The sequence below is a fragment of the Lactuca saligna genome, chromosome 1 (assembly GCF_052625555.1).
Source record: "Lactuca saligna cultivar CGN05327 chromosome 1, ASM5262555v1, whole genome shotgun sequence".
Classification (NCBI taxonomy): domain Eukaryota; kingdom Viridiplantae; phylum Streptophyta; class Magnoliopsida; order Asterales; family Asteraceae; genus Lactuca; species Lactuca saligna.
Window position 1 is genome coordinate 123,254,510 of NC_136417.1, and position 26,609 is coordinate 123,281,118.

Below are 26,609 nucleotides of genomic sequence, written 5' to 3' on the forward strand. Positions count from 1 at the left end.
TTCCGTGCTCCCGATGACTCGCTGACCGACCTCGCCCCAACAAATCGGGGTCCTGCACTTCCTGCCATATAACATCTCAAAAGGAGGTCGATCAATGCTCGCATGACAACTGTTGTTATACGAGAATTCCGCTAACGGAAGATACGTATCCCAACTGCCTCCAAAGTCTAGAACACATGCCCTAAGCATGTCCTCGAGAGTCTGAATCGTCCTCTCGCTCTGCCCGTCAGTCTAAGGATGGAAAGCGGTGCTGAAATGGAGACGAGTACCCATCTCGTCGTGGAATCGCTTCCAGAATCTGGACATGAAAGGAACATCTCGGTCCGACACCACCGATACTGGCACTCCATGACGTGCCACAATCTCTCGCACATAGATATCGGCTAACTTTTCCGCCGATATACTCTCCTGAATCGGAATAAAATGGGCACTCTTCGTCAACCGATCCACTACTACCCATATCAAGTCCACCCCGCGTGCGGTCCTAGGTAGTTTGGTGACAAAATCCATGGTGATGTCCTCCCATTTCCACACGGGAATTTCTAACGGCTGCATCTTGCCGTGAGGTCTCTGGTGCTCCGCCTTGACCTTTCGACAGGTCAAACATCTCTCCACATACCAAGCGACATCTCGCTTCATGCAGGGCCACCAATAATCCGATCGAAGATCTCGATACATCTTCGTCGCCCCTGGGTGGATAGAAAACCGAGACTTATTAGCCTCGTCCATCAGTACTTGCCGTACCCCACCCCAGTACGGTACCCATATCCTACCATGAAGTGTCAACAAACCACGACTGTCGTAATCAAATGAAGCTACTCGGCCCACTATCCTCTCACACTTCTGCCTCTCCTCCTTGAGGCCCTCCATCCGAGCCTCCTTGATCCGCTCCAACAACAGAGTGATCACTGTCATCCTCACACACAGATCTCTGATAGGGACCGTCGACACCTTGCGGCTCAGGGCGTCGGCCACCACATTGGCCTTCCCTGGATGATAAAGGATCTCACAGTCATAGTCCTTCAGCACGTCTAACCATCTCCTCTGTCTCATGTTCAAACTCGGCTGATCCATAAGATATCGCAAACTCTTGTGATCCGTGTAAATAGTACAGCGGACCCCATAAAGGTAATGTCTCCAAATCTTGAGGGCAAACACAACTGCCCCCAGCTCCAAATCGTGGGTAGGATAATTAGCCTCGTGAGGCTTCAACTGTCTCGAGGCATAAGCTACTACATGGCCTCGCGGCATCAACACTGCTCCCATACCTGTGATCGAAGCATCACAATAGACTACGAAATCCTCTACTCCCTCTGGCAAGGTAAGGATCGGAGCCTCGCACAATCTCTGCCTGAGAGTCTCGAACGCCGCCTGCTGCTCAGGCCCCCAACGAAAAACCACCGACTTCTTGGTTAGTCGGGTGAGCGGCACTGCTATCTTGGAGAAGTCCTGAATAAATCTCCGATAATACCCTGCCAACCCCAGGAAGCTCCGAATCTCAGATGGAGACCTCGGGACCTCCCACTGCATCACGGCCTCAATCTTGCCGGATCTACCAAAATACCCTTCTGGTTGACGAGATGACCAAGGAACTGCACCTCGCGCAACCAGAACTCACACTTGGAGAACTTTGTGAAAAGTCTCTCCCTCCTCAAAGTCTCCAACACCTCCCGCAGGTGCTCCTCATGCTGCCCCTGGGTCTTGGAATACACCAAGATGTCATCTATAAACACTATCACTGACCGATCCAGCATCGGTCTGCACACGCGGTTCATGAGATCCATGAACGCGGCTGGGGCATTGGTGAGCCCAGATGGCATCACCACGAACTCATAATGACCATACCGGGTCCTGAAAGCAGTCTTCTGTACATCCTCATCTCTAACCCTCATCTGATGATAACCGGAGCGTAGATCGATCTTGGAGAACCAAGACGCTCCCTGAAGCTGATCAAACAAGTCATCTATCCTCGGAAGTGGGTAACGGTTCTTCACCATTACTTTGTTCAACTCCCGATAATCAATGCACATACGATGCGACCCATCCTTCTTCCTCACAAATAAGATCGGCGCTCCCCAAGGCGAACTGCTCGGCCGAATGAAACCCTTGTCTAATAGCTCCTGAAGCTGTGTAGACAACTCCTGCATCTCAAGGGGAGCAAGTCGATACGGTGCTTTGGCTATCGGAGCCGCACCAGGAACTAGGTCGATCCTAAACTCAACCTGCCTCTCTGGAGGTATCCCTGGCAAATCCTCGGGAAACACATCCGGGTAGTCACGAACAACAGGAACATCATCAATCGCCGTCTTGCCCTTCTCCCGGGCATCCAAGACGTAAGCTACAAAACCGGCGCAACCCTGCTGAACATAGCGCCTCGCCCTCGCGGCGGAACAAAAGATCGGTCCTCGCTGGGGCCTCTCGCCCTGAATCACTATCTCTCCCCCACTGGGAGTGCGAACCCTCACTAGCTGTAGCTCACAATCAATCACCGCCCCATTGGGGCTCAGCCAATCCATGCCCACAATGATTTTATTCCCACGCAGGGGAATAGGAACCAGGTCCACTGAAAACTGCTCATCAAATATCTGAAGGGAACACCCTCTATGTACTCTGCCGACCCTCACGGTCCTATCATCTGCTATCTCAACCTCTAGTGGGCAATCCAGCTCCTCGGGAGCTCTGCTAAGTCTCTTACTAAGCACAAGCGATACAAATGATCGGGTAGCCCCCGAATCAAACAATACCAAAGCAGGGATGCCGTTCACCGAGAACGACCCTAAATAAAACACATCATCAAATAATATACAAACGATATAATAACAAAAGATGAAGGAAAGATTCATACCCGTCACCACATCAGGAGTCGCTCGCGCCTCCTCTGCTGTCATCTGAAATGCCCTACTCTTTGCCACTGGCGCATCAGCTCGGCCCTACCGGCCATCCGTAATCCTCAAGGTGGCAGGGGCAGGTGCAACCACCTTCCCTGCTGCAGCTAAACTGGGACACTGGGACCTTTTGTGTCCCCTCTGATTGCACTGAAAGCAAATTGGATCTGATGCTGTAACCGTAGTGGCAGGGGCCGTACAGTCCATACTCAAATGCCCAGTCCGACCGCACTTGTAGCAGCCGGAACTCCCTGCCTTGCACGCCCCCTCGTGCAACCTCCCACACTTGCCACACCGACCGTGGCTCTGCTCACCCCTGGACCTGTGATCTGAAACCTTGGGCTTTTTGCCCACACTGCCTGAACCCGAAACCGCCTCCAGTTTCCTCTTCTTCTCCATCTCGAGATCAATCTCCCTCTCTCTGGCTCTAGCAATCATGTCGTCCAGTGTTTTGCAACTGGATCGGCTCACAAACATACGAATGTCACTCCGCAACATCTTGTGATAACGGGCCTTCTTCATCTCCTCATCGGCTGCATACTGAGGAACAAGAAGGGCCCTCTCCCTGAACTTGGCGGTGATCTCCGCCACTGACTCGGTAGTCTGGGTAAGATCCTGGAACTCCCTAGCTAACTGTTGCACCTCGATGACCGGTGCAAACTCCGCTCTGAACCTGGTAGAGAAATCAGCCCAGGTCATGGCATCCAGTGCCGCATCATCCCCGATGGCATGTCCGACCTCCTCCCACCAGTCTCGTGCCCTGTCCTTCAGAAGACAGGACGCCAATCTGACCTTGTCCCCCTCGGGACATCTGCTAGTGCGGAATGCGTTGGCCACATCCGCCAACCACCTGGTACTCGCTATGGGGTCCCGTGCCCCATGATAGTCAGGAGCCCCGCATGCCCTGAACTCCCTGAACGTAAGTGTGCGCGACCCCATCACGGCCGCCATCTCGGCACGGAAAGTACTCAATCTCTCATCCATCAGCTCTAAAATACCCTCCTTGATCGAGCCGAAGATCACAGGAGTCTGCTCTAGTATGATGCGGGTAACCTCAGAAGAAAGGAACTCCCTAGTCTGCTCATCCATCTGCCCGGCCTCCGGGCCTGATCCCGATCCTGATCCCCCTCCGGCATCTGAACTGCCGGCTGCTGGCCTCGGATGCAAAACTACCATTCTGAAACATATCATAACAACATCAGAACACTGAAATATCTCAAGGGATCATGATACTACTACTAGCTTCCTGGTCTTGTCTTGGCCTTCCTTAGTTCGAGTACGGATCCTCTGCTTTCAGTATTATGGGCCCCTACTACCTTCCACATCTATCCGTACTTTCCTCAAGAACTGCCTTGACTCCACCAAGTCACTTCTACTACTGCCATTCTCTGCTACTCTCATCCTAGGCTTGCCCTAGGGAAACGTCAAGCTCAACGCGACTGGTCCTCAGCTGCTGTAGGTCTCCTCATAATGCCAGTTAGCCACCACCTAAACACCATCACATGTGATGAGGATCAGATAATCCTTCAAGTAAAAGATCCGTCCCTACAACGGTTGGACTCAAACAACAGCTGCGCAGTAGAGCCAGTTCCAGCACTCTGGGATTATTCAAACCTGATCACATGTGGTGTGACGTGTTCACCTAATGGCTAACTCCCACTACTCAGAACCCCACTAAGCACGAAGCAAGCAGCATTCGGACACGGGAAATAGACTCAGGCAAAACTATTCTTATAACAAGAAACTGCACTAGCATCGGATGCTAAGCTCATACTATCAGGCATAACCTAAATAGGCTATCCTACTGCTGTCTACTCAATTCTAGCATGCAATACTCACAAAGTTGTAACACATAAACAGACACATAAGGCATTCTCCTAGATCCTTAGCCCTATACTAGCATGCTGTTCTACTGAAACTGAAACTGAACATATAACTTGTATGGGTAATTTGGGAGTACTTACTTGAGCTCGGCTGACCGCATGCACACACACCTCTATCTTGTTCCAAACAATTCTTTCTTTCGAAGTGCTTTCAAAATTCTTTTTGTAAAACGTTTTTATCTTACTAAAATCTTTTGTTTCCCTTAGTTTGAGTTCAGATACACCCGGAAGTGTATCCGAATCCCTCAAACCAGGGCTCTGATACCAACTTGAAACGACCCAAAAACACGACCCAAAAATTTTCGTTTTTCCATATAATCAAAACTATAATATAAGTATCATAACATAAAACATACGCGATGTAACCCCAAAACATAATAAAATATTGTGCAGAAAACTTTATCATACTACATCAATCCAAAACATCAAGAGACATCCCCAAGATAAAGCTATGCTGTGGTGTGTGCGATGCTGTCACCCCCAGCTCTTCCCTTTGCTTGTGGAAGTACCTGAAACCAAAACTGAAACTGTAAGCATGAAGCTTAGTGAGCTCCCCCAAACTACCACATACCATACAATAACATATAAACACATATTGGGCCTTGCCCACTGCATCGGGCCGAAGCCCGGAAACTGCATCGGACCGAAGTCCGGAACTGTCTGGGACCTTGTCCCCTGCATCGGACCGAAGTTCGGAACTAACTGCATCGGACTGAAGTCCGAAACTGACTGGGACCTTGTCCCCTGCATCGGACCGAAGTCCGGAACTGACTGGGACCTTGTCCCCTGCATCGGACCGAAGTCCGGAACTAACTGCATCGGACCGAGGTCCGGAACTGACTGAACATGGCATAGCATAACACATCAACTAGCATAACACATATACAACATGCTACATCGGGCCGTGGCCCGGAACACATAATACTTAACACATAAAACATAGGACACAAATCATGTTCGAACCACGAAGGCATCGAACATACTAACTGCTGCTTCGGACCTAGATCCGGAAACTGCTGCTAACTGAACGGGCCGGCATTGTGGCCTTAGACCCGTTCCTACTGGAAGGAAACTCACCTCGTAAGCTGGCTGCTGAGTGTGTGGCTCGGAAAGCTAACGGCGGCTGCTCCTAAATCTCCTCGGCTACAAGTCCATAAACACACTCAATCAAATACTAAACACTGCGCTTGGGGTAAAATGACTCTTTTACCCTTGGTCAAAGTCAACTCTCTTTTGGGCTGACTCGCCGAGTTGGCCACCCAACTCGCCGAGTCCTACTCTCACTTTTCACTTCTACTCACTGCTACTCGTCGAGTCTGGCATCGACTCGACGAGTACCCTCTTGATCCAAGAACTCAGACAATCTTCATCCGACTCGCCGAGTCGTATGAACAGACTCGACGAGTTGTTCTTGATCCCAAGAAGATTGCCTTGGACTCGCCGAGTTGTATGAACAAACTCGTCGAGTCCCTCCATCACTGAGTCCACTCTCAACTCGCTGAGTCCACTTCCTGACTCACCTCGTCCACTCGACACTGATAAAACTGAAGGACTCGGGACTCGCGACCCGACTCGTCGAGTCGTTCTTCTGACTCGCCGAGTCGCCGCCATGCAACTGATTTTTACTTGATTTTGTTTGAATCCAATGCATACAATTGATAGATCTGAGTCCAATAAGTTGTTTTACCACGTAAAGTTTCCAACTTTACGTGCACAACCTCATGAATAAGGGAAATAAGGCTAAAAGATGCATAAAATAGATAGATCTATGGTTATCATGCAATATAACTCCAAAAAGACAGTAGATCTGGGCTCTACAACACCCCAACATTCAGATCCATAGATATATCGACTTAATAAGACGTTCATGCAAGTGCAAGGCTTGAAACAAGCACCAACTAGCTCTTAGGAGAGCCCTAATGGAAGTTTAAAGCATAATATGAGATGGAACTCCGAAAATACCTCAATAAACTCTGATTTGGCCTTGGATCTTTGCACTACAACCCTTCTCCTTGCTTCTTCCTTCTTCTCCTTCTTCACACCTTCACAAAATGGCACCAAAACACATATAAGCTCTTCAATGGAGGTTTAGGGCTCTATCACTGCATTCACAGGGTGAGGGAGGCGAGAATGGGGGCTATAAGGTGGTATAAATAGTGGGCAACCCGGGGATTTTAGGGTTTCACCCAGACAGATGGACTCGCCGAGTCGGGGATATGGACTCGTCGAGTCCCCGGCTCACGCGTGCCCTCAGACGCGACCCGACTCGGCGAGTCAGGCTAGAACTCGCCGAGTCCCTCTAGAAAACTCACTATAATTACCAATAAATCAACATACCGGGAACGGGTCGTTACAATTTGATTAATAGAATTATTTGTAACTTGATCTAAATAGTTTTGAAAAGTTTCAAAACTTACCCTCAAGTTTTGGAATTTAAATTTCTGATTAAAAGTTTAATTTTGCAATATTTAAATTCTAAGCCCTAACGTTTATGAAAAGTTCAAAACTTGCCCCCAAGTTTTGGAATTTAAAATTTAATTAAAAGGTTTTAATTTTGAAATATTAAATTCTAATAACCTAGTATTTTGAAAAGTTCAAATTACACCCCTATGGTTTTATTAAATTAATTAAATGTATAATTAAAAGAGAGTTAATAAATCCATAATGTAATGGTTCCAATTTAATTAAATTAAAAGTATAATTTATTAAATTTGACCACCTAGTATTTTAAAAGTGTAAAATACAACCTTATACTATATATAAAATTAAAACTCTAATATTATATATGTATGTGTAAAAAGTAAGTCTTACCATTACTAGGCCTCATTCACGAAGTTGGTCTCTAAGGGGTGTTTAAGGAAATTACCTATAACATGGCGATTGAATGCGTATCCACTCGTACCCACCGCACTCTTGACTGGTGTAGGGTCGTTAGCCGAACGGGTAGGATAGGACACAACCTTCCATTAAAAGTATAATGAAATACAAAGTAACTAAACAATTTTATAAATTCCCAAATCTTAGTTACTTTAGAAAAATGTGGAATTGGTGCTAATCTATGAAATTGCACATTGCACCTTTATTGGTCGTTAATGGAGCGTGTGTGGTTAACCGGCACACTAATATGCAACCAATGAATGATGGAAATGGGTAGCTTGATGTTTATCATAAATCAATGGAGCGCGTATGGTTAACCGACACATTGATTAGGTGATTTGTAACATCAAAACTACCAAGCTATTTTTCATGGTTATCCATAACTTGTTTGTGATCCTCGGCATCCCAGTCACAAATGCAGGGCACAATATAGATTTAAGCATGCCATTCGAAAGTTCAATGAATCTTATAAGATCTAGGATTTTCAATTCAGTTAAAACTTAAATTTCCTTTTCGTTTTTCATGGTGGAAATTGGTAACTTGTCCTTTACCTACCTTCAAATGTTCTGCAATTTGGATTACAACATCACTCTTCTAAATTATAGAATATTTTGTTGGGTCCTAGCCTTAATATCTCATTTGGGTGTTTTATTAAGGACTCAATCAACTAAATTGAATTTTCTCCCATTTTGTAGATGTCAAACTCTAACAACTATGGTTTTCCTGAATCCGTTGGAAAACCATTTCCGCTAGAAGATGATGTTCCATGATTGGATTCCGGAAATGGAAATCAATCTTCACTTCCTCCACCTCCTCCAATAATTCTCCCTGACCCACGTGTTCGAAGACTTGAAAATTTCAAGGTCACTCAAGCCCTATTGGCGAGGAGACATGAAGATGGAAAGTCTGTATGCGCTCATGTCTTGGATATGAAGTCGCATATTGATAGATTGGGAATGTTGGGTGTTGATGTCTCGAAAAAGTTGGTTGTTGACTTGGTTCTTCAATCACTTCCCGATTCATATGGTAAGTTCATTAGAGAGTACTATATGATGGAACACGATGTGACCCTCATTGATTTGACTTATTTGCTTATAGCTGTTGAATTAGAAATGATTTTGCGCACTGGTCGAGCATATTGTGTCTGGTAAATCAGTATCCCAACCTTCTATGGGCAATGACAACATTGGAAGTCCAGAAAATTTTTCTCTACGCAAGAGAAAGGCTGAGTCTAAGATAGTCCCGTGTACCATTCCAGAAGAATTCGTATGATTCTACTGTGAAAACTGGCGGCACTGGTTACGAAGTTTCCCTAACTACCTGAGAGATCTAAGAGATGGGAGAGTCGAGATGTATGACTCTGCTTCAGGTAAAATCCACTATCTAACTCTATTAAGTTCCTATTTGGAGATTCTTAATACATAATGTGATAAGATTGCATTTTAATGTGTTGTGGGATCGAAGAAAAGAAATGAAGCTTAAAGGAAGAAGTGTGCTAAGACTGATTGTGAAGAAATGGATTTCGATCGTATGGTTCGATGATCGGATTTTTGGTTGCTACTTTTAGAGTTATGATAGATTTCTTAGGAATATGTAATAGCATAGATTCATTGGAATATGTAATAGCATAGTTTCATTTGAATTGCATTGTAAGGACAATTTTTTCCGCACCTTTTAAAAATAAAATAAATTTTGGTTTTATCTTATTTATATATTTCCTTGCAATGACATGAATGAAAATTGATGTTTATGTATTTGTATTTTTAGCAATGTTGAAATAGATGTGATTCTTCGTTATATTATTTGTGGTAATGTCGAGAATTTACCAAACAAGGAAATACTGTTGCCCGAGTTTTAATTGGATAGAAACTTGGAATCATACAACTTGTATTGTATGATGAATGAGAACCTTCATATTTGGAAAATTACGACCATTCCTTGACAAAGAATCAAGTGAACGACTAGGAGAACTGGTACACAATGTTGTGCACTAGTCAAGTCCACCACAAAGAACGATATGATTATTTGTCATTATTTACTAAAAGTCTAGTAAATGTGGTTATGCTTACAAGATTAAGTATATTTCTGAGTTATTGAAAAGTTTCAATAAATGGCAGAACGAATAAGAAGAATCAATTAGGTTAACTTAATATTTTTGGGCCTTATGAGCCCAAAATATACTAGGTTAACTTTAATGGGCCACAATGGGTGACAACCAATTTATTTTAGCCTTAATGAATCATAAAAATTATACTTTGTTTTAATTGGTTCAAGCACCATCTAACTTAACTATAATATGGGATTAAGCATGAAAGGCCCAATTAACTTCTCTTTTCCCTCTCCATTCTCGGCCCAAGCCCACAAAGAAGGAAGACTTGACTTTTACTGTGCCACCTCATTTTTACTTAATGGTTTTCCATGAAATTCCCATACATCCAAGAAAACATCTCATCAATCTTCTCTCTTCCCCTCTCTCGCTTTTCTTCGGCTGAGAGCAAGAGAACACAACACAAACACCTCACAAAACTCTCTCTAAATCACTCAAGACTCATCCCTTCTTCTTCTTCCAAAAATCTTGAAATTTTCTTGTGTTCAAGAGTTTTTCATCAAGTAATTCATCATCTAAGGTAATTTGATGACTAATCCATGATCTAGCTACTTCATTTCATCAAAATCTCTTCTAAATCTAATCAAACTTGTGATCTTGCACCTTAGAAGCATCTACGTTCAAGATCCTCCAAGAAAGCTTACTAGGATCGAAATTTCCTCATCTTCTCTCTTCAAAACCGAAAACACAACTCAAGGTGAGCTTCATACCCCTCTCTTTTTGGTTTTCGTATTTTTTATGGTGGAGAATACAAAAAAATGCGTAGATCTATGCCTATATGTATGCTATGTGTGGTTTTATGCATGTATGTGTGTGATTTTATGTGTTTTTGTGATAAAAACATAACCAAAAGGGATGTTAACTCGAGATCTATGACATGAGAAAGGAAAAACAAAACATAATCTAAGTTATTTTACATAATCAAGTCAAGAAAAATAGCTTATAAGGTTATGAGAAACATATTCTAGCATCAAACCCATTTTAGGGCTTAAATTGTCAAAAATACAAAACTTGGGTTAAAAACTATCAAGTCACGGTTTCTTGAGGTTCAAAAGGGTCAAAATGGTATCTATAATCATTTTTCTGAAGATTAGAATTTTCAAAGGACTTGAAATGCAAATTTTTAACTTAATAGGCTAAATTTAGGCTTTTCGGCCCAATAAGCCCATAATTGAGAAATTTGAAGTTTAAAGGGGCTGAAATGTAACGTTCTGCAAATTAGGGGATAAGAAGTCTAATAAGACTATTTCAAAGGTCAAAAATGCTTTTCAATTCCAAAAAGGACCAAAAATGTAAACTTTTTAGATTTTGGGCCAAAATTGTAAAAGTTAAGAAAAATGGGGTTCTAAACGAGAAATACCATTCTGGAAGGGTTAAAGCTGTTAACAAAACTAATTTTGGGTTAAAACTATCTTTTCAACAAGTTTATGATCCAAAAGTGTCAAGAAAATGTTTTAAGGACTAAAAATGAAATTCTTTTATATAAAGGACTAAAACTGTTATTTTTATAAAAGAAAGGTAGTAAAGGTCAAATTCTACTTTTAAACAAATTAATCCATTAAGACAAAATACAAGATCCACGACTACTGACAAAACGGAAAACAAATACACATTCAACAGCAAATATCATTATAAACGAATTGATTCGGTCTCGAATCAATACAAAACAACAATCGTTAAATCAAAACTCTTTAATAGATACGTGATGAAAATGATGAGTAAATCTACAAACTTTGGGTTTATGAGTTTCAAATCATGCTTGTTGGGCCTTGCTAGCCCACCAACATGATCTTTGGGCCCAAAGGGATAACGCTTATATGTTATTGGCCCTTCAATGACCCAATATTTTATAAAAGGACTTTCAATAGCTTTTATGTGCTAGTGGGCCAAAGTGACCCGTTAGAAAAGCTGGTAAGGTCACAGTAATCAAATGCGAGTTGGACCATTGTGTCTTTCACATCCACGACAGCCTAAGGTACTTATGATAGTAGTGGGACATAATGCTCCCCTTCTCTTCGTTCGTTAAGGCTTACGAGAAATCAATGTAGACAAAATTAGGACGATATACAATGTGGATTAATCAATATTCATTCGTTAAGATAATACAAAAATCAGTCATCACGAATACATTTCAACATCGGAAAAAATCGGGTTTTCCAGGGAATTCAATACTACTCGTTCGAAATTTAATAACTATAATACAAAATACCCTTTATATATATATATATATATATATATATATATATATATATATATATATATATATATATATATATATGTTTTTGGAATCACTCATGCATCAACCTATGGATCTTCACACTTTGATAAACAAAAGTCTTTTGAGAAAATATCGAATTTTCTGGGTTTTACAAACTACACAAATCATTTTATCACAACTTGGTTATGAACTCACCAACATTTGATATGTTGACTTTTTTCCAAAATAACTTGTATTCTCAGGTAACAGGTAAGCGGAAGGGTAATAAGAAGTAATGTTAGACGTTATGTTGTTAAATGTACTCAAACAATTTATGCTATGAATGTGTAATGTTAAAACAATGTACTTGATGTGAACAATTTCAGTTGTAATATATTGATGCATGGTGACGTTTATGTTATGATTCATGTATATTCATTGTGATGATATTCAATTAAAGTCACGCGAGCCCTTGGACGTTTCCGCCATCAGGTTCGGGGGTGTGACATATTTCTCACCAAAACCGTAAGATGCATGATGCATCCTCTTTTGCTTTCTTTTGAAGATTATTCAAGTCTTTGTTGACTTAAAGTGCTTCTCTTTTAGTTCTAATTTGAGTTAAGTACTTAAAGGCATAAGAAGTACTTTATACAAGAAGGAACTAGTTTTCCAAGTGCCTTACTCTTGATGGTGGATACACATAGATAAATCAAAATCTTCGATTTTTTCTATCTTCATCGACACTTCAAAACCAAGTGGGTTCAAAGGCTTCACAGTTTGTCATTCTAAAAACTCTTTGGTTGTTTTTATTTCATTCTAACCTCCATAAATGGATCCTTGATGGTTTGGTTTTGTTATAAACTAAAAAAAAATTGTTATTTTTAGAGACTTCCATTATCAGTTTTATGTAAAACTAAATTAACCATTTGAGACCATAATCTCATTCAAAAGCTTCTACTTTTGGTTTTGGGCTTAATTATAATCTTTATGGTTTAAGTGAAACAACATTTACAACATGAAGATTTGAAATTCTTTTGCAAGCAAGAGTTGACTTGACAAGTGTACGTTTGAACACCTTTTGAAGTTTCCATTAAGTGCTTTAGTAAAGACTTAGTAACTATTGTGATGGATCACAAAAATTATAACTTGACATGGCTTGGTTTATACATTATAATGCATGCATGTGATGTTTATTTTTATGTTATTGTATGTTATGTTTTGTGTACGAAAATTAGTTTTACATATCAACAAATATTTTAACATAAGATAATATCACTTGGAGTGTGAGTAAAAAAATATTTAAAATATAACATTAGATGTTTATCAAGAGATATTTATAAAAACGTTTTATCGGTTATCGGTTTACCGGTTAAAAATCGATTTTTTGTTGAAAATAGTTTTATTGTAAAACTTATAGATACCCAAATTTTAAATATTTGAAATGGTTTAAGAGGTGTTTAAACATTATATAAACTCCATATCTTTATAGTAAATAAGGAGATGTTATTAAAAAACTAAAATCAGTTTATAGTATTATAACCACAAATAATAAAACTAGTTATTATTTTTTTTAATCGAAACTTAATATGATGTTTTTAAAATAAGGAAACATGTTGATACTATGTTTTATGCAGGTAAAATGAGATTTAAAACATAAGTATCACCACCTAGTTTTTTGTTTATCAAATTGTGACTTTTATCATAAGATATATAAAGTTCGGTTTATAAAATAAAATGACTTTATTCTACAAATTCATGAAGCCATGAGATTTTGATTGTTCAAAAAGGAGATTTAAAATTATGATTTTAGAACTCATCAAAAACTACAAGTCTTAAATATAAAATTAAGTTTTATTAAGACTATTACCGGTTCTTACAACCGATCTACGATTAAACTTTAAAATACCAGATTTTAGTTTATAATTAATAGCGGTTAATGGCAAATAAATTGAAGTTTTATTTGGAACCTAAAGAACCTTATACCATGTAATATGAACTTTACAAATGAGTATATGAATTTTTGCATGCATGCAATATTCATGAGACCATGTTTTTATAAAATATAATTGTAAAACATATATAAAACCTTTTCTAAAAATACAAGTCATTTACATCCTTTTAAAAAACACTCGTTGTCCTTTGTATGGTCTTAGCATCGCAGGTTCACCTGGTCATTAGGATTGTCTTATGATGTTTGGGGTAGTTTTGTATTTTCTGGTTTCTAAAGGATCACATTGTCACTAGTTAGTTTCAATACTACAAGTTCTTTCAAGTAGGTTGACTTTATCAGAATCTTGTGTGATAGAGGTCACCTAAGCATGAGAGGTCCAAGGAATAGAAGGGATAAACATGCCAACTTAAACAATAGTTGTTTAGGATCCCATAATCTAGGCGTTACATAGCGTATGCAATTGGTAGTCGCTACCTATCGGGTTTGATTAAGTTAATCAATTAAGAACAAGTAGAATAGAGAATCAAACAAGCTTGCACACGCTTTTCTATTAGAATCACGTCTGGTACAACTTACGGTTACAGGAGTTGAGAATGTCGAGGCATCAACAACCATAAAAGACCTACCAAACCCTTATTTATATAGTATCGGGTCGGCCTTGGGTTTATGGCCATAAACAGCTTACAGCCGTAAACTCCTTACATGTGACCATAAACTCCAAACAACTCACTATAAGCTATCAAATGACCAAAATAACGTATTACATAGAAAGCCTATACCAAACCACTAATTAGACCCTTCAGATACTATAGTGCAGCCATACCAGGGGATGTAATCACTTAATATGCAAGAGATTATGAATCACATATTGTATGCATTTGATGTATTTAGGCATATCGAAGACCAAAAGTTTCATCATAGATGTATCAATTTAATAGTGATCCATAATCTATAAATAGAGTATACACCAAATGCATACCACAAAATCATAACACAAAACAAAGGTGGTGCATGGTGGATGAAGCATGACTAAGAGATAAAAGAGAGAACGAGATAGAGAGAAAGAGAAAGAAAGGCAGAGAGATAGAGAGAAAGAGTGTGTATCTGTGTCTTTGTATGTATGTGTGCCTGTGTGTCTGTGTGTAAAAATTTCATAAATATCATCATATACATGGCACATGATAGATGTTGAACCTTGTGGAGAAACAAAGATTAAGCAGGGATGAATAGTGAAATCACAATTTAGATTAGGGAACATATTTTTAAGAAATGAAACCTTCAGATTAAAGGTATTATAATCGAAAAATGTATAGGTCCACAGATGTATTTTACTCTATATATAATATGTTCAATAATCTAAGTTTCTTTGATATGTAACTATTTAACAAAATTTACAAAAAAAAATTAAAATAACTTAACTAAAAGAAAAAGAAAATTGTAAATTCGGTCCATATGGTTGTTGATTTCTATTGCCTTATGGTTATAAAATTGCGAATTTTATCTTTTTCAACAGGTTTTGTGTTGGAAACAGTATCCAAGGTAATTAACTATTTCGAAAATATTTCTAATAATAACAGGGTCCTTTCAGATTGGCCTCATAACCCAAATAGCATAAGGAAATGGAGATAAAGAAGTTGATAATTTGTTAAGGTATTAATAAATTAACTAGAAATTATTTTGATAATTAATTAAAAGATTTTAATTAACTAAAGGGCTTTATTATTAATTAATCAAAGGGAACAACCTCTGGAGGATATAGGGGGCGGTTTTCATATTTCCTTGGATATGGATAAGGTCGATTTGAACCAGATAAGGTTTACCACTATAGTTTATATCCTTTTAGAATTCTATCAGCAACCTATAAATAGACTTCTATGGGTGAGCCCTAGAGTTGCTTATTTGTGAAGCCCACAAATTCGAGATAGACATTTAAAATATAATAAGCGATAATTAATTAAAAATCTTGAATAGGATAATATTTGGCGTATGCGTTATGAGCAATAAAAAACATTCAAATTAAAAGATTGTTTGGGATAAATGTGGTGTACCCCTATAACCTCCTATAAACATATGCCTCATTTTGCCTCATTTTCATACCTTCACTCAAATATCTCTCTCAAACTCTGGGATCCAACTTTTGAGTCTCGAGTATTTTAGTTAGGCTATGTGTCAATAGAAGGCTAGATAGAAAGAAGTATTTAGGATCGAAGTGTTGCCTGCGACTTCCTGACTCTTTTCTAGAAACTCTGTATGTTAAGCTGCACTTATTAAGATTTTAGTGTAACTTATATTTATGTTCATAGTCATTATCATGAATTTATAAATATTATTTTTTTGGATTGGGTATCTAAGCCCATAACTATTTTGGTATATACTTGACCCGATTACTAGCATGGTCTTTTTGGGCTGCCTTCACCATAGTAACTAATAGGATTAATTAAGGAGAAAGAGGATTAATTCTGATTTATTAATATATTATGTGAATAACATGTTAAAGGAGAAATCATTTTGTTTAATTAATATTAGTCAAGAATTAATTAAGAATTAATTTTATAGCTAAAAGAGATTAATTAAATAAAGGGGACTGATGTTGTAATTATAAGATAGTTGCATAAATGGGCTAATGGACTCCATAGAAGTTGGAGTGGACGAAATCTATGGGGAAACCCATTAGAATTCGTCCAAGGTTTCTAAGGAGCGTGTAACATCCGGATTCCCAGGTATATTATTATTCATTTAATTTTTGGAGTTTGTGGAGGAACTCGGCGAGTTGGCGCCAAGACTCCCCGAGTAGGGACGCGGATGTTCATTCTATTTCATTACCGGACTCGGCGAGTCCATTTGTAGACTCGGTGAGTCCACGCTATTTAGTGAAGCCCTAATTTCCATGGCTTGGGACCTATTTAAAGGCCCTTATGGCCGTCCATTGTGACTACTACCCCCAGAGAGAGAGTCTCAGATCGTTTGAGAAGCAAGGAGTGACCATTGTTGATCTTTGTGGTGTCATTTAGTAAGAAGGAGGTTCTAGCCAAGTGAAAGCAAAGGAGGTTGCTATTCGAAGGACTAAAAGCTAAGATCATTCATTTGATGTATTATTTCGACTCTTCTTCTGTTTTGGGAAGGATATGTGGTTTCAGGGTTTCTTGTACCCTTGACTAAGTTGATTTAGGGTCCAAATAGTCCCTTCTGGAGATGAGGCTTTGTACCTGGACCCATAGAGGTCCAGAGAGCCTTATTCTTCAAGCTTTATGGAGAACAATGGAGGTCATGACCTTGGGTTAAGGTATTTGGGACAAAATCATCATTTGATGCTTATTGGTTGAGTTATAAGCATCAAGACTTAGACTTTACGTGACATTTATGCTTGGGAAGGCCAGATCTATGGATTAGGGGCACCGATTTGTCGACAGGAGATCAATAGAGTTTATGCATGGCATTAACTCGCCGAGTTGTTCTTGGGACTCGGTGAGTAGGGTTAAGGTCCACGCATATCACTCAGTGAATAGACTTACCGAGTTAGGGATAACTCAGTGAGTTAGAAGGGGGTTAAAAGACTGGAGTTCAAGGCGGTACTCGCGGAGCTATTCTTGAGACTCGGCGAGTTGAGTCGGGGTAGCCCCGCGATTCATTCCAGGTGTGACTCATCGAGCATAGGATAGGACTCGACGTACCATGCGCGAGAGAGAGAGTTAGTGGACATGTGTGTACTCGCGGAGTCACCGAAGTGCACTCGGCGAGTTGGGTCAAGGTTGACCGTTGACTTTTGTTGACTATTAGGGTTTGGTCAACAATGGGGTCCTTAAGTCAAGAGGGGGTAAAATAGTATTTTACCCTTCTGAAGATGACAATAGAGGGTCGAGTCTATCCTTGAGTGTTATGTTTATGAGGGTATTTACTTTGTATGAATAGGCGGAGGCTAGGCAATACTTCTACCGAGTCAGAGATTTACGGGACGTCTGAGGTGAGTCTTCTCACTATGCCTTACCCGATGGGATAATTGTATGTGACCGAAGGGTCTAATGTGTATGATGTATATGCGATGTAAGTTATATATGATATGTTATGCGATGTGAGCATGATGTGGGCCGGAAGGTCAAGATGGTACGGACCGGAAGGTCAACTGAGTCTGGGATGGAAATCCCCTGAGACACTTGGATCGGAAGGTCTTATGGCCTGGAAAGGCGTATGTGATATATGTGGTATTTTGGGGAATTCACTAAACATTTATGCTTACAGTGTTATGTGTTATGTGTTATGTGTTTCAGGTACTAGCGATGATCGCGGGAAGGCGCCAGCATGACTCGTACACACGCACACTGGAGTTTAAATATTTTCATCTTGGGGTTTTGTACTGATACAATGTTGATACAATGTTTTTATTTATGAATGCAAACTATATTTCATGGTTTTCAAAAGTTGTCTTGGGGCAATTCCTCTTGAAGTGCCCTGTTTCACCACATCTGTAGTAGGCTAGACTGATTCCTGCTCCCGCTGATTGGTTCGTTGACTTGGCCGGTTTCCTGCAGGTTCGAGACAGATGGCCCTTCTTGCCACAGTTGTCGCAGCTCTTTTCGCGACATGGACCAGGGATGCGGTGATGGTAATTGCACTTACCACACCAAGGAAGATTGCCAGTGTATCCACTGGTGGGAGCTTGGGCTGTAGAACCGACAGCTGAGACAGCAATAGGAGTAGTAGCAGCATGGACTGCTACCGTTTGTTGTTTCTTTGAAGACCCTCTCGTACTCTGGGCCTTTCGCTTGTTCCGGGATTTCTTTCTACTTTCACCTCCACTTGTGTCTGACTCAGGAGTGGTAGTTTCTTCATCATAGTTGTCTTCGTGATCGATCAAGATTTTCACAAGGCATTTAGCACTATCGTACGTGTCTGGCTTCGCAGCCAAGACATTCCCCTTGGTTGGCTGGGTCAATCCCCATATGAATCTTTCGATCTTTTTACTCTCCGGGGTAACCATTCCTGGACAGAGTAAAGCCAGGTCATCGAATCTTGAAGTATAAGCAGCTATGTTGGAACCCTTCATCTTAAGGTTCCAGAGTTCGTGTTCCAGTTTCTGGATTTCGCCCCGAGGGCAATACTCTGCGAGAAGAAGCTCCTTCATAGCTTCCCAACCCATGGCATTCGCTACAGGTAGAGTTAGGGATTTGACTCGGCCGACCCACCAAGTCAAGGCTTTATCGAGGAAAGTACAGGCAGCAAACTTGACTTTATCAGACTCCGAACAGGCACATATTTCGAAGATTGACTCGATTTTCTCAAACCATCGAGTCAGGGAAATGACACCTCCAGTGCCATCAAAGTTTGTGGGTTTCGCATTCATGAAGTCTTTGTAGGAACCCCCTCTTCAGTGTTCCTGGCTGCCTTCTGGGTTTTGAGGTTGGGGACCACCTCCGGAGCCACCGGGATTCATTTGAGACATAGCTGCCACCATTGCAGCAGTCAGAACTGTTTGAAGTGATGCTAGATCAAATTGAGGAGAAGGTGTTGGCGGAGGAGGATTATCGTTGTTCTTCAAGCTGGGTCTCTTTCTCGGAGGCATCTTGATCTAAAAAGATCAGGAAAGAGAGGATTATAAGTCCTCTGAATTGAATCAAGAGATATTGAACAGGGGATATCTCATCAAGACAGATATAACATCATACTAAGCGATAAAGCAGGAAGGAGTTATCAAGACAGAACATTTTATCGCTAGTGAAATGATCAAGTAACATCGCGTATACGAGGGTTTTCTACGAAGGATTGGCTCGAGAAATACTCCCATAGTATTTCCTGGTTGCGTTGCAGCGACAATTTGTTGTTTGAGGTATTAGGTAAGTTTTAGGCATGCTGCATACCACAGTCACTCCCAAGCACATGTTGGTCGTGTCTCGAATGAATATAGTTGGCCAGGCTATATTGACCCTAGACACGACTACATAACTGCCCAGGTTTAACCGCAGTGTACAACACCCATTTACTTATGTTTTGTTCTACTTGTAGTTACGGATTTCGACGGTTCGGTATACTTGTATACTTTTGAAAATATTTGTAGTTTTGAAGATACTTTTAATTCAGAGCACTGAGGCCCTTTAGTGTTTATAGTTTTATACCATGTAAGGTTTGGTATACTCTATTCACTATAAACAAGGGCTCTGATACCAATCTGTCACACCCCGAAAACCAGAGGCGGAAACGTCTCCGGGGTTGACTACCACGTTGTGTATCAAATCCAATGTACATAGTATTCACAGTAAACAAACATTACATTACATATATATGAAAGTTTACATGTGTTTCAAAAGTAAAGTTATACAAATATACATATGCATCATATTAACAAAAATTGAGACGAGTCTTCTACGCACTCCGTCTTCGCCAAAAGAGATCACCGGGTACCTGTCTAACTTGGACCTGAGAATACAAGCGGTTTGAAAATCAGCATAAAGCTGGTGAGTTCATAAGCGGTTTTGTTTTGTGAAAATGTATCGGTTTCCTTTAGTTTTCGAAAAGATTTGTTATCCAAGAAAATCCCATATTTTCTTATGTGAAGTTGGTTAAGTTATCGTTTGTTACCAATTCGATTATGTATTGTATTTACCAAAGGAAAATCCCATATTTTCCTAATTGTAAGATCAATAGTATATCACAAAGTATAGTTTAGCACGCAAAACTATATAATGAAAATCTTGGGATCACTATCCCGAAAGACATATAAGTTAGTTTGAGATATTCGAAAGTACGGTTCAAGATCATGGGACTATCATCCCGAACTAACACGAGATAAGTTGATGTATGTATGTAAATATAGATTTGAAACCATGGGGTCACTATCCCGAATAAGATACAAATTTTAGAACTCATGGGATCACTATCCCGTATAAGATATAGATTTAGAAAACCATGGGATCACTATCCCGTATAAGTTATCGATATGAAACCTTGGGATTACTATCCCGTATAAGATATAGTTAAAGATCATGGGGAAAGACATCCCGTACAGATAGTAGATATAAAACCATGGGATCACTATCCCGAACTAGATGCCAAATAGTTTAGTTAATACCATGGGATCACTGTCCCGAAAGAGATATAAGAATAAACCATGGGATCACTATTCCGTATAGGACATAGATATAGAATAGTTTGATAATACCATAGGATCACTATCCCGAAAGAGACATAGAAACAATACCATGGGATCACAATCCCGAAAGAAACATAGAATATAGATACAAAACCATGGGATCACTATCCCGAACGAAATAAAGATCCTGAACCCAAACTGTGAATAAGCTGGTATTAATACATATTGTGAGTCGGGTAACCATACTGATACGACAACGTGACCTCCTTGACGTTTGTCAGACGTCGAACGATATCCAGAAATTTGTCACCCTAGGCGTGCCCGCCTAACTGTAGCTAGCAGTTAAGGTGTGGGATTGTCAGTCCCGAATAGATCTATTCACAAATTCCGCGCTCTCCCTCCAGGAGACTCTGGTTACACTTCCGGAGAGGATTTACTGATCATCCATAAAGGGTAGTGACTATCTCACAAGCTAGTACTAAACTATTCACAGGGTTCTTGTAAGATATTAACATACAGAAAGTTATGAAACATAGTACAGTAAAGTATAGATACATACATGAAATCATCGGATAATACATTCAAATGATACGGAGATAAACTGAACGGACATAGTTTATCTAATAATTTAGTATAGATATCAATATATGATAGAAGGAACAGTAAAGACCCCCAAATTATTCCCATAATAATTTGATTAGTTTGATTGTTTCTTAACTAAAATCCATTTAGTTGAAATCGAGTAATCATTCCTTATGCTCAGCATAATACATAAGGAGTAAAAGAGTTTATAGATTTGTCAAATATTGTTTGAAACACATCAATGTTGTGATTGGAAAACAGTTATAGTTTGCTTGTATTCCCCCCCTGAAAACATTGAAAACAGTGAAAAAGCCGTAGGGGTATGAACTCACCGGACGAGGTACGAGACGATTCGGATGCTAAGAGTTGAGCCGGGACTTGTAAATGCACAAGGTTCCTAATTATGAAGTAAAGATACACATTTGTATCTAATTAGGACTTAGATTGATTGTCGGATAGGGATAATTGTTTCAGGTCGCGATAACACTCCGATACAAGTGTTTGGTGGGACCCGGGTGGCGTTTAGGGACATGAATGGCACAAGGGACTTGGGAAATGAGTTGGGACATCAAAGGAACACTTCCATTAAGGGAGTTTACGGCCAAAACACCCTTCCCCATGAGTTTACGGCCGTAAACTCATGATGGGTGATTTATGGTGCCTTTTGGACTTCCAACACTTAGGGAATGATTTCTAGACTTGGTTTAAGGACTTGGAATGATTTAAAACATCAATTTGACCCTCTTTGATGGGAGTTTACGGCCTAGCAAGCTCCATGGCCATAAACTCTTGTTTGTCCAAGAAAATGATGTTTATTGTTGCTAGAACAAATCACATGTGATTGGTAGAATTAATCCAAGGTCTAACATGAGTTTGCATGTGACATATGAATGATTTATGGAGTTTACGACCCATGAAACCCCCTTCATGGCCGTAAACTCTAGTGTGTGATGTTCCAAGGTGTTTCAAGGTCTAGAACATGCATGAATGGACTTCTAAAATTCATCTAAGGGCCTTAGGGATGTGTAGTTTGCATTCTAACACCAAAATTTTTGGAGTTTACGGCCCAAGAACATGTCTTGGCCGTAAACCCTTAGAAACCCCATAAATGTTGTGTTTTTGGCCCTCAAAGTATTTTTGGTTGGTCCCTTGATTTATTCCAAGGCTTTTGGTGGTGTTGGATGGCTTTCTAACACCTTAGAATGAGATTTATGCCAAGTTTTGTGGAGTTTACAGCCCAAGAACTCTCTTTGGCCGTAAACTCATCTAAGTCCCCCAAAATTAATGTTTCAAGTGTCCAAATGCAAGAATCAAAGTCCCATAATTCATATCTAAGCTATAGGGGTGATTTGGAAGGGTTTAAGGGCATAAAAACCCTCATTATGTGAGTTTATGGCCCAAGAATGATCCTTGGCCGTAAACTCCTTCAAACATCACAAAAATTATGTTTTACATGATTAGATTCCATATTTTAAAGTCCCATAGCCATATCCAAGGTCCAAACTAGTCAAGGAAGGGTTTAAAGGCTCAAAACCCACCATCTTGGGTGTTCACGGCCTAAGCACCTTCTTAGGCCATAAACTCATGCATTTTGTCTAATTTCATGTTTAAGTGTCTAATTTGGAAGCTAAACATGCTATAGATTAAGGCTAGGAAGGTACCTTAAGGATTTGAAGCCTTAAAAATGAGTTTTGGACACTAAATCTTTGGATTTTGGAGAGAGGTTAGAGAGAGAGTATTGAGAGAGGGAAAAAGCTTCAAATGAAGGCTGAAACTCATTTATATAGTTCCCAAAATTTGCACGCGGTGGAATTCTACCCGATACCGACGCTAAACGCGGCTTTTGGTTGCACCCGATTGAGTTTCCGTCACCCGACGGGATCATTTTAAAAACTCGTGAAATAATCATTTTGGGCGAACAACATAAGTTCCTGAGTGCTTTAGACACTCATTAGGATAAAATAAACGCATAATTTATACAAATAAATTTTTAAAGAGAATTCGGAGCGAATCCGATAATGGCGACTTTTCGGGTAGAACGGTTCTTGGCGACGAACAAATTTCGGGTTGTTACATACACCCCTGCTGAGCTTGTTGCAGTAACCTGGGAAAGGTTCACTGCTATGTTCCGAGATGAGTACGTTCCCCAGGTGGAGAGGGAGCGATTGGAACAGGAGTTTCTAACCCTTAAGCAGGGTACCGAGTCGATTACAGAGATTACACAGAGGTTTCACGAGAGGGCGATGTTCTACCCTGAGCACGTGGCAACCGAGCAGGCTCGTATGAGTCAATATCTAAGCATTTTGAGGAGAGAAATTCGTGAGTTTGTGGCAAACTCATCATACCGGACATTTGCTGAGCTTCAGGCAAATGCCCGGAAGAGGGAGATGGAATTGGAGATACAGGCCAAGGAGGAGGCCGAGTCTCAGAGGATGGATCGGCGGCTGGTACAGTCTCAACCGGCAGCCAAGCAGGCCAAGCCCGCCGATTTGAGGACTGGGGGTCAGAAGGGCCGCACTTGCGGAAAGTGCTGCAAGGGTCATGACGGAGTTTGTAGGGTTGGTGCTTGCTACAAGTGTGGCAAGGAGGGGCATATCATCAAGGATTGCCCCAAGGGATTCATGGTCTGTTTTCACTGCAACCAAACCGGGCACCGAAAGGCGGAATGTCCACAGTTGCGAGGGATGACACAAGGAGCACCTCAAGGATCTGCCCCTACTATTGCAAGAGCTAGTGAGAGTCATCCTGTGAAAGCCGAGGCGCCAAAGGCGAGAGTGAGAGCATTTCAGCTGACAGTGGAGGAGGTCCGTGCAGCACCTGACATCGTGGTTTGTATGTACTCTATCATGGCTGGTATGTACTCTATCATGTATTCATTTTATGTTGAGATATTGTGCTTATATTACGTTATGCAGTAGGTACTTTTCTTGTGAATTTTGTACCTGCTCTAGTGTTATTTGACTCGGGTGCGAGTCGATCTTTTGTATCGTTGGCATTTAGCCGACACATCAGTATGAGTACAGAGGCATTGAGTCAACCTTTGAGAGTTTCCATAGCGGATGAGAGAGCGGTCTATGCCACTGAGGTGATTCGAGGTTGTGTGCTTGAGATTTCTGGGGTTGAGTTTCCGATCGATTTGGTCCCCATTTCGATGGGGGATGTCTATGTCATCGTGGGCATGGACTGGTTGAGCAGATTTGGAGCGATCATCGACTGCGAGCGACAGCTGGTGACCAAGCGAGATCCTAGTGGGGGAGTTCTTACAATGTACGGCGAGGGTACACGTTTTGGGTCGGCGTTTTGTTCAGCCGCCAGGGCGTGAGAGAGTTTTCAGCAGGGATGTAAGGGATTTATTGTTGGGTTTTGAGCAATCTAACACTTCCTAAGTGTGCATGCAACCCTAATAAACCTTGGATCTATATTTGTCTAAATACATGCAAAATAATAATTTTCCAAGGTTTATAACCTATCTAACATGGCATGGGGAACATTTCAACATAAAAGAGTTTGAAGAGATTACATACCTTTTGGTGAGTTTGGTTCTAAGGAGTTTGAGGGCCAAGCACCAATAGTGTGAATGCCTCAAATGGAATCACAAACACCACAAACTCTTGGAAAACTTTGATGAGAGTATACACCTTGTATAAATCGGCCACACACATGCACACACACACTAGTTCACTAGTTTTCTCTTTTAGGCTCCATTTCATGCTCTATAAGCATGCTTATATAGTGTGCATGGTTAGGGTGAAACCCTAATAACCCATGTCTTTTCCTTTTCCAAGGATCCATGGGTTAAAAGCTCCATGGATCATCCATGGACTTCCACATAAGCCTAGTCCATTAACAAATGAGTATTAGCCCACACTATATAAAACAAATAGCCCATAACTTAATTAGTATTCCTTTTAATCTCTAAATTAATTCATAATTAATTTAAGACTAAAACTAATTAAATAACGTAATTTCATATTAATATATTATAACTCATAATATATTAATAAACATATGTGTATAACTCTCATAAAATTATCCATAATAGTTTGGATGAGATGCAACCCAAATGGACCATGCCGGTCGGGTCAAGTATATACCAAATAAGTTATGGACTTAGACACCTTATCCAACAGACTCCCACTTGGATAAGTCTAATAACTATATTTGCCTATAACTTCAGGAACCAACCAACAATCGTAGCTCTCGAAAACTCCCTCGAACAATGAAGACTCTATCGAACTATGAAGCGCCATTTTAGATAAGTGATCACATAATCCTCTGTTCTCATGATATCAGCCGGACAAACACATGGAACTATGTCTTGCTTATTGTCTAGCAGTTGTTTCTCGATTATCCGATTTGTTTGACGAAGAACTTCACTGAACACATCGGTTTAGTTCTGACCAGGCCTGGTACATGGGTCAACACAAAATCATCGAGGGGCCCGGATATCGCTTCTATTTCTAGAAGGAACAGATAAACTTCGACTGATATGCTTGTTCTACTACTTATTGAATTGTACACAAAGGCACGTTTTATAACATCAAGTTACTGATGCGTTTACGTGCAATCAATGCACAACCAACTCATAGGTAACAACTCATATCTCTAGGTTTAAAGATTTATATGATGTTATCGTCTCACGATCACTCGAGATAAATTCCATGAAGTGATACAAGTGAGCGTGGGTTTATACCAATACTCATAACTTATGAGTACTCATGAATGTTGTAGCAACCATTGCCATGTCTAAACACATTTAAGGCATCTACAAACCCAATTCATGACAATCTTGATTCATACCTACTTCCGACGTATGATCGATTGTGGAGGTTTGAATAAATTAATTATTCTGGAAGTCAAAACATGCAAAACTGAAACAATAGTAAATAATTGACAATGATAGTAACACTTTACTCATAAATAAATCACAAATTTTATTCATCATCAAACGTCGATTACATTTTACAAGTTTCAGGAAAACTATCTAATCTGTAAAACTAATATCGTCCCTCAGCCCGATGCGTCTTGCATGCTGAAAATGCTTAA